This window comes from Mandrillus leucophaeus, unplaced genomic scaffold, assembly GCF_000951045.1.
Source record: "Mandrillus leucophaeus isolate KB7577 unplaced genomic scaffold, Mleu.le_1.0 Scaffold514, whole genome shotgun sequence".
NCBI lineage: Eukaryota > Metazoa > Chordata > Mammalia > Primates > Cercopithecidae > Mandrillus > Mandrillus leucophaeus.
This window is the reverse complement of record NW_012105520.1, coordinates 529,195-536,618: the sequence shown is the minus strand read 5'-3', so window position 1 is coordinate 536,618 and position 7,424 is coordinate 529,195.

The window sequence follows — 7,424 nt, the reverse complement described above, 5'->3', positions numbered from 1 at the left end:
CCTGGCCGACTGTACCCTTTCAATGCGTGGATTGTATGGTATGTGAATTATGTCTTGATAAAACTGTTATTCATATTAACAAGGGGCATAAGGAAGCTTTCATGGGTGATAGATGTCACTACGATGATTGTGATGACAGTTTCATGGGTATAGACATATGTCACAATCTACAAAACTGTATAGTTTATGTGTAGTTTATTTGTACATCAATTATAATTCAGTAAGGCTGTTTCTAAAAATCACCTACAGTGAACATCTAGAAATAAGCACAATTCACACGGTGGTCCACCCTCCCGGTCTCTTTTCTATAAACACACATAGTTTATTTTATATAATGGGTCGTCCTGCCTTTTTCCACTTTATGTCGTAAGCATCTTTCCAAGTCACTAACTCTCTATGGTGGATGGTCACATAGCATTTTCTGTGCAATAATGTCATTAGTTTATTTCCATGCACGGGTATTTGAAATGAGACAACTGAAGTGTTTCGGGTTACAGGGTCACCCCCTTCCTGTCCCTACCTTAAACTCCCAACCCCATCGCTGCACCTGGCCTGGCGTCCTCTGGAAGGAACCTCAGATTTGGAGCCTCTGCCAGGGCAGGGAGCCTGTCGGAACCAGCCCAGGGCCAGCCGGCTCCTTCCTGGAATTCCTGCCTCCTCTTACTGCCCTGGGTTGGCACTAGGTGCTGAGTGGGCCTCAGGCCAACTATGGGCATGGGCTCGATGCCGCTGCTTCCTCCTCCACATCAAGGCATCAGCCATACCTCATCCCAAAAGGCAGAGAGGAAGTCCAGCTAAGTCCCACGCCCAGCTCTGTGCTGGCCTCTGAAGGGAAGACACGGTCACTGATCCGCACTTTTGGTTCATGTGTCCTCCTAAAACAAATGTGAACCACCATGTACCTTTCACATGGTTTTATGTCTAGCTCTCAAATGGTATCACAAGTGTAACTGTTACCAAGTACATAATTTGGGACATTATTTTCATGCTTCAAATATATTTAGGGCTAAAGGCTTAAGTTGTTCAACTTATAGAAAATGCCTACCATGTGACCTCATTCGCAAAGCCAGTTACTTCTTGGCAAATTGATTGGCCAATTCAGAATTCAATTTCCATTAAAAGTTTGATTGCTTTTAAATTAAAATTAAAATGTTATTTAGTTGACAACTAAAAATGTTATTTAGTGACAACTATCTCACTTCTGAATTATGACTTAAGTTAATAATAGGGAGGGAGGGAGGTAGGATGAATGAGTAGATGGATGGATGGATGGATGGATGGATGGATGGATGGACGGGTGGATAGGTGGATGGGTGGATGAATGAATGAATGGTGGGTAGGCTGATGAGTGGGTGTGTGGGCAGGTGGATGGGTGAATGCATGGGTGGGTAGATGGGTGGATGCATGTGTGGATGGACAGGCAGGTGAGCAGATGGACACACAAAGATATGGAACCTTGCCGTGTGCTTGTCAATTGAATTCCAAAAGGCACTGCCCTGTTTAACAACCATATGCTTTGCAATCCACTTTTCCCTCATGCTGCTCAACCTTAACACATCCATTTGGTGCCCCAGATGTTTTTACACCCTGAGCAATGCACCATAATGAGTTTCAGGAGGGACAAGAGACAACTTCCTTTTGTGAAATGAAAGAAGGGTGATTGAGGAAGAAAGGTGGGAAAGGAGGAACAGGCACGGGCAGAGGCACGGTTCTGGGAAAGCGCATCCCTAGATCCCAGAGGAGTTCCTCAGGACTCGCCCAGCCTGGGGCCCATCACAAAGCTCCTCTCTGCGGTGGGAGCCCTGTGTGCCAGGCCACTTCCCCCCAAGGAAGGTGGGGCCCTGGTGTCTTCCTGCTCTTTCTCCATCACCACAAGCATTTGAAGCCCTGGCTTTTACCTGGCAAGAGAGAGAAACACCTCCTCACCCACTAGCCCTGACTCCAGCTAGACAAGCCTGGACAAACCCAGCTCATGCCCAGTGACATTCTAGGTCGCCTGGGGAAGATCTGCCAAGCCACGGCCTAACCCTTGGGGCTCAGCATGCACTGAGCAAAGCGCCCAACCCGTGCAGTCTTCTTTCAGTCATCACACTAAGGCTTGGACCTGGGGGTGACTGTCCCCACCAGCAACACAGCAGATCAGTCTTCCTGGAGGCGGTCAGCCTCCCGAAAAGTCTGAAAATCAGGAAGTCACAGAAGGTTTTGTAAGACTCTGCATGCTTTCCAAGCAGTTGTTGAGGTCCTTTGAACCCTGTGATGGCAGTAACCGTGTCTCTGGGGTGGCTCATACAATTTCAAGCCACGGAAGAAGGACAAAGCACTCCTGCCAACAGGAGGGACGACACGCCTCTGTGAGGAACCTCCTGGTGGGCTCTGGGCTTCCTGGCAGCCACAGCTAAAACGGAAATTTTTTGTTGTTGTTGTTTTTTGTTTTGAGACAGAGTCACACTCTGTCACCCTGGCTGGAGGGCAGTGGTGCAATCTCGGCTCACTACCACCTCTGCCTCCTAGGTTCAAGCGATTCTCCTGCCTCAGCCTCCTGAGTAGCTGGGACTACAAGCGCCTGCCACGACGGGGGTTTCACCATGTCGGCCAGGCTGGTCTCAAACTCCTGACCTCCAGTGATCCACTTGCCTTAGCTTCCCGAAGTGCTGGGATTACAGGTATGAGCCACCGTACCTGGCCAGAAACATGTATTTTTATTGAAATTGCCTTCAACTCCCCAGAAAAGCTGGAATGCTTTCTTCTTTCAATTTTTACACACACACACACACACACACACACACACACACACACACTCTCTTTACTCAAGTTGAAAACGTATATGGGGCAAAGGAAATGGACATTGTTGACGGAAATCTAGTAGCCCCTTTACCTGATTTAGTTCAATCCTTACAACAAGCAATATGATCTGTTCCATGTTTCTTTGTTACGAATGAGGAAATGAAGTTACAGGGGCAGAGGGACCTTCCCCAGGAGGGCCGCCAAGTAGAGGAAGAGCTGCTGTTTGCACCCAGCTGCCTTGACTGCAGTGTGGCCCCCGATGCTGCACAGTGCAAACTGAGGACCCACATCCTGAGGCTAAGCTGGGGGAGCCAAGCACATGGGCTGCCAAGGTCTGGCCTTGACCCCAGAGCAGAGCTCACACTCCTGCTGGGAGGAGGAGACAGGCATGGCAGGGACCTCGCAGGCCTACAGCGAAGAGGCAGCCACAGCTGGCAACACCAGCTTGGAGGGCAGACTGGGAGCTGAACCCCCAACCCCCGCCGACTGACCACTTCTCTCAGGCAAATGTCACAGCTGCATTTAACAGCACCTGGCTTTTCGGTATGGCTTCAACTCTCACTTTAAAAATCTCACTATTCTCCATGGGAAGTGGAGAGGCGGAGAAAGGAAGAGACAGGACCTGCTTCTCGCTAGTCTTTGATGAGGCCCTAGTTAGGGTTGTACAGATGAGACACACAGAGCTCCTCAATGTTCCCTCTGCAGAGGGGAGAGAAGCGGGGCCAGCTTTGGAAGCTTTGCGAAAGCTCACAGGAGCCAATGTGAAGAAAGAGCAGCTGTGGTGAAGCCATTCATGGCACTTGCTCTTGGAGCCTGCATTTCTCCTGAATGCACGTGGTCAGGATAAGACTGCCGTCCTGTTCGCTCTGCAGTCCCGACGCTGGTAGAGCCACCACAGGGTGGGCTTGGCGGGATGTGTCTCTCTTGCTCCCAAGTTCCCTGGTTCCCCACTAGCCCTGCAGGCTGAGTGGGGAAGCTGTGATGAGTCTACCTGGAAATGGCTTTGGAGCCCTGGGGCCTGGCATGGAGCTGGTGCCCATCAATAGAATTACGTAATCTATCGTGCAACCCAGGAGTGCCTGGAAGCTTCTCTGGGTACCAGAGCAACACTGCTCATCTCCTTTACCTGCAGAAAGGACAGAAAAGGAGTCCAGCCCTACTCAATTCAACTCAAAAAAGCCACTGCTCCCCTACTGCTGCAAACCCTCAGGGTCCCGAGTGCCAGGTTCCAAACCCAGGCCAATCCCAGGGCCAGAGCAAGGCCCCTCGGGTTCAGGGGGCCTGGGCAGCTGGGGCCAGACACACAGAAACCACCAGAGCATCTGCTGCCATGCTCAGCGTGTTTCCTCAGCTTTAAAATGGTGACCTCAACAGCGACCTTGGGCTAGGCGAGGTGGCTCTCTAATCCCAGCACTTTGGGAGGCTGAGGCAGGTGGATCACTTGATCAGTAACCTCAGTCAGAGGTTAGTGAAAATAAATATGTCATTTTTCTCCCACCCAAGTGCATGGATCCCCTGAATTTGATCCCAAATCCCAAGTTAAGAAGCCTGCGGCCTGTTCTAGGCTTTTCCTTGACCCTCAGTGAGGCAAAGCCACATCCCAAAGCCCAACAAGGCAAGGGAAAATGCAGGACAATACTGTGCCCACTCTGAGAAATTCACCCGAATCACCCTGGCTCCCTGGGCAGGGCCTGAACCTCTGCAGATACCACGGGCGGGACAAGCTGCATGTCAGGTAGGGCTGGGCCTGAGGGCAGAAGAGGAGCTGGGGGCCGATCACCTTCATGGTCTCTTCAAGTTGGAAGAGACCACCTCTTCCATAATTCAGCCATAATTTCCACCTCCTGAAGGAGAGGCCGGGCAGATCCATCGGGGCTGGGATTGGGGCCGGGGCTGGGACATGATGGACGGGGCATGCAAGTTTCTTACTCTGCAAAATATCCCCCCAGTGATGATCCAGAAGAACCGAGGTTCTTTGCAAGCTGCGCTCATTAGACAATTGCTTCTGAAGAGGCTGCCTCTTTCCCCACTAGGATTTACAGCCTTGGGTGTTGAGCAAGGGGCGGCTGCCACACACCTTTGGGGTGAATGACTCTGGGCTCATTCTTGTCAGTTCCTGGCCAAAGAAGTGTCCTTTGAAGGCAGGGAGACCTGGCTGAACAGCCAGGTGGAAGCGGCAGTTGGCTACCCTCTCCTTGCCCTTGGCAACTTGACAGTCCCCCCAGGCAGGCTCTCAGGATGCCAAAGCCTCCAAGATGGCCTGTTTTCTTTCCCGCATCAGGCGCAACCAAGGGAAGCTCCACTGGCCATCTTGGGCCCAAAGTTTCCAGAGAGGCCTTGCCCCATCACTGATGGGGAGGGTGGCTTCTCCCCTCCCCAAGCCCTGTCCCAGACTCAGTCTGACCCCTGGGAGGCCAAGGAACATGGAGCTAGGCCTGCTGGGTAATGACTGGAAGCAACACCACTCCCAGCCCGTACAATGTAGCATATGGCTTGGTTTCAAATCCCAGTTCCACTGCTGCAACGTGGCGGCCATTCTCCCCCGGTAACGGGCTATCTGGGCGTTGGTCATGGTGTTTACTGCTTTATGGAACTCGACCTCAACTCTTAACCCTGCTATCATTAAGCCTGTGTCAGAGAATCAAGTGGTTTAACCAAGCTTGTACATACATGAGAGCCATACATGAGAGCTTGAACCCAAAGCCAGGTGGGCCTAGCTCCAGAGTCCACATTCTGTCAGTTGCCACTGTATTGCCTCCTCCTCCTCCTACTAGAATGAGACCTTGGGCAAGTTACTGTGACCTCTGGGCCCATTTCTTCATCAGCAAGACTATGACAAGAATGTCTACCTCCGGGGGTCACTGCGAAGGTTAAAGGAGGTAATTATGCAAAGCACTGGCCAGTGAGCAGCACACAATCCGGGCTTGACAATTGCTTGACAAGAGGGGTTTGACAAGAGCCAGGATCTTGGCAGACGGTGGCTCTGCATGCTCCCAGAGAAGCGGGAGGCAGGGCGGTGTGCCCAGGTTCCTTCCAACCCTGACCCAGCATGTAGAGGAAGAGGCTGCTACCTGTCTAATATCTAGGTTCCCTTTAGTTGTGTTGGAGCCCTGGAGTTTCCTCAGGGCACTTTCCAGTCCCGCTCGCAATCAGGCATGGATGTGACTGAGTTCTAGCTGCCAGGAGAATGCAGAAGTTATGGTGCAACTTCTGGGCCATGCCCTTAAAACAGGCCTGCCCATCACTTTCTCTCCTCCCCTTCCCACTGGCTGGAGTGCAGATGGGACAGCCGGGGCTGGGATGGCCAGGGTGGACCAGGAAACCGCTGCATTGCATGGAAGACTGCCGAGCAGGGAGAGAGGGGGCGGGGTGCAACGCTGGGGCCCTGTGGGCCACGGCCGGCTCACACTCACCCTGTGACTGTGTGACAGGGAACTTCACCTCTGCTGCTGTCTGAGCTGTACTCACAGGACTCTAGCTGGAGCCAACTTCTGGCCTTGGATGTGAAGCGCTGGCCAGAGTGAAGCGCTCAGGCCTGTATGGAAGTGGTGGCGTTCACCTGTGGTCCCCACCACTGCTGCAGGAGCCGACAGTGCGAGACGAGTCCTAGGACGCCCCTCCCAGGGCTGCACCTCTGGGCAGGGGGAGGGACGAGGCCCTCTGCTCTTGGCCCTTGTACACGCACCATACTCACCTCTGAGGCAAACCCACTCAAGATCATTCCATTTTCTAAGGAATGTGACGTCACGCCCCTACGCCAGCATCAGAGCACTTCTTACACTGTGAAGGCGCCATTTGGATTTTGTGGGCCAGCACACCACTGAGCACCATGGAAGCCACCGCTGAGAGCCACCGTGCTGGGGCACCTCCGGGTTCCCGTTCACAGCACAGCCACCCCGCGCGCAGGCTGCGCCACAGCATGACCTTCTTGGGCTGCCCGCTGTCTGAGGGGCGCCTGAAGGTGAGACCACAAAACATAGAACACGATGTTTACCCCGCGGGCATATGCTTGAGCTCATGAGGTTCACGGTGACTATGAAAACACACAAGGAGGGCAGGTAGACCAGGACCCACAGTGCAACCAGTGGGCACAATGGTGCCGTGAGCTGGCGCTCAGACCGCAGAGCTGCCTCCTGGAGCCATTTTGCCCCTCTGAATGGCGCTTGGGTTATTTTCAGACAAAGGAGCATCAACTGGAGGTTCTGCCTTTTTGAGTGGATGGAATGACATTCCCAGCTTCTATTTACTAGTTTCCAAGAGAGAATCGCCCTCCAGAGGAGGGGCAGACAGGATCAGGGCTCTCCACGGAATCAACTTCACGGCTTCTGAAGTAACTTCAGGAGGAGACAGGAATGGGGAGACCTCTCATCCGGGTGGGTCCCCCTTCCCAGCTCATGAGAAGGGCAGACGCCAGCAGGCAGGCCTGAGCCTTGGCTGGTGGGACAGGACTGAAGTCAGCCAACAGGAATGTCTCCAAGACTAACACCAGCACACAAGGCAGGCAAAGAATTTTCTCAACTCTTTTTATTAAGTTAGGAAACTGATAAAAACTCAACACAACTTTCGGGGAAAGCACCATGGCCCGTCCTTTGTGCTATGTGATAAGTGTTCTTTATCTCAATGAAGCAACGCCACGGGTC